This window comes from Orycteropus afer, unplaced genomic scaffold (assembly GCF_000298275.1).
Source record: "Orycteropus afer afer isolate SDZICR_OR568_19922 unplaced genomic scaffold, OryAfe1.0 scaffold00336, whole genome shotgun sequence".
Lineage (NCBI taxonomy): Eukaryota > Metazoa > Chordata > Mammalia > Tubulidentata > Orycteropodidae > Orycteropus > Orycteropus afer.
In genome coordinates this window covers 662,721-665,503 of record NW_006921923.1, presented here as the reverse complement: position 1 = coordinate 665,503, position 2,783 = coordinate 662,721, and positions in this window count along the sequence as shown.

The window sequence follows — 2,783 nt, the reverse complement described above, 5'->3', positions numbered from 1 at the left end:
TGTCATTCTCAAAAAGTCAAAACTATAGTCCTAAAGAACTGATCAGTGATTTTCTGGGCTCTGGGGTGGGAGGAGTGTGACTATAAAAGGATCCCAAGAGGAAGCTGTTTTGGGATGATGGAACAGTTCTGTATTCTAATTGTGGTGATTACATGAATATATACCTATGTTAAGAATCAGGGAAGTGTGCACCAATAAAAAATGTACTATATGATAACTTTTGAAAAATCCTCAAACTCAATTATGGTCTCATGACCAGTTTCAGAAATGAAGACTGCAGCAGCTACCCATAGTTTCACCTTTTCTCTTCCAAGTACATATTTATATATAATCAATTTATTTCCCTTTCTTCTATCATTTTATATAAGATGTGCTGGTGGTAAGTAAGTTTAGGATTTACTACACATGTTATAGGATATCAAGATGGGATTGTGACTGAATTAGGAGTGAACTCACAAACTCACAGATGGATCCTAGTAGGAGAGAGAGACTTGCATCTTCCCTTTGGGTAGAGGATGGTGCATCTTGTTCGAACGTAGGAGATTTGCATTGTAATAGGCAGGAACAGTGGTTGCTGCTATTAGTTGCCATTCACAAGTATGGGGAGAATGGTCTGTTGTATGGTGAAAGAGATGGATAACCCAGGTGCGAGCTTGTGGTGAACAAATGCTAAGACTTTAACGTGCCCCCCAATCCCATCTCCTGGTCTCTATGCCCTTGTGTAATCCTCTCGAGTGTGAGTGAGATCTGTGACTTGCTTCTAACAGAATGTGATGAGAGGTTACTACTGTGATGATGCTACATTATATAAGACAATGTCCAGCTAGCAGACTCTAGAGATTCTCCTTACTGGCTTGTTGAAGTAAGTGGCCATTTGGGGGAAACCTATGTAGCCAGGAACTGCAGACAGCCTCTAGCATCTGAGGGCGGCCTCCATCCAACAGCCAGCAAGAAGCTAGGGCCTTCAATCCTACAACCACAAGGAAACGAGTTTTGCCAGCAGCTTGAGTGAGTTGGAAGTGGATTCTTCCCTAGTGGAGCCTCTAGGTGAGAACCAGCCTGGCTGGCTAACACCTTGATTTCAGTCTTGTGAGACCCTAAAAAGGAGACCTAGCTAAGCCAAGGGCAGACTCCTAAGAAGTCACAGAAACTGAGATAATAAATGTGTGCTCTTTCAAACCTGAGTCCCTGGGGGATTCAATTGATTAAACACAAGACTACTAGCCACAGGGGTGACTGTCTGAACCCTTCCAGAGGCGCCTTGGAAGCCAGGCCTGGCGATCCACTCTACACACATGGAGTCACTATGAGTCCAAATCAACTCTACAGCAATTAACAGCAACAAGTTTGAGGTTATTTGTTACACAAGAAAAAAAGAACACAGTGCTCAGTGTCCATTCCAGACTCTGAGTGTGCTTTCCTATACTGCAGAGGCTAGAAAGCTAAAAAGTCATTTCCCAGATTCCCTTGCAGCTGGGATTCCAGATATATTATAGGCCGATCAAATGCTTTCATGCGACACTCAGATGGCAGAAGGGAGGTGCACGCTTGCTTCTGCCATTCCTGCTGGTAAACATGGTTGTAAAGATGTCGGGTGGTTCTATTGCAATTTAGTCACTAGCACATGGTTGCTATTTTGCTGGGGTCCACGTGGAAATCTTAGCAGGTGGAGCATGTTGCAGAGGTAGCAGCAATAGTATTGGTTTCTCTTATGGCAGTGGAAGTAGTGGTTTCCAGATTGTGGATCTGCTTCTGGAAATTCTGTAACTCTTACATTAAAACAAAAAAGGAAAAGAACCGAGTTGCCACCGAGTCTCTTGCAACTCCTGGCAACCCCGCGTGTGTCAGAGCGGCACTGTGCCCCTCGGGGTTCTCAAGGGCTGATTTGTCGGAAGTAGGCTTCCAGGCCTTCCTTCCAAGGCACCTCTCCGTGGATTTGAACGACCAGCTTCTCAGTTAGCAGCTGAGTGTTGGTACCACCCAAGGATTCCAAGGCCTTTTGTATGCAGTAACAGATCCTTCCTGCCTCAACTAATTGGAGTGAATTCTGTTCTCTGCAGCTGAACGCTAGCTGATCCTGGGGGGGGGGGATGTCCTCAACTGATATCTGAGCTAAATGTCAATAAAAAATACATCACAGTAAATAATATTAATATATTTAAGTAAACCATTTTTCATTTGTAATATAATAGAGTTAAATATTTATTTTTGTAAAGCCACCTTATAACATATTTAATGTATAAGTTATAAAGCACTGGGGTTCAGTTTGACACAACTACATAAGATTTTCAATATTAAGAACAACCCATTTTGCTTAACAAGCAGCCGCTACAAAACTATGTGTTCAACTTGTTTCTCCTTGACTCAGAAAATAAAGTTATCTTTTTAACTTGCATTTCTTTTTGCAATTCATAAAATCTTTCAGTATTAAATTTTAATTAATCTAGGCTAAAATACAATACTCATTAATCTTCAATATTCTGTCTTTAAAATCATATCAAATATTAGTAACATATGCTCTTAAGAAATTATCTTTTTTGTAAATACAACTGACAAAATAGACAACAAAGTGTGTATAATAGTGGCTTTGTATATAAACAGAGCTTTGTGTCTTTCTGCCACTCCTGTAGTATAATTTATTTTGATGTGATACTTTTCATGTAAACCATTAACTAAGTTGTAAAATTTAGATGTTGTTGTTGTTGTTGTTATGTGCCGTTGAGTCAGCCCTGACTCATAGCGACCCCTCCTTGGGTTTCCGAGGCAGTATCACTACGGAAGTA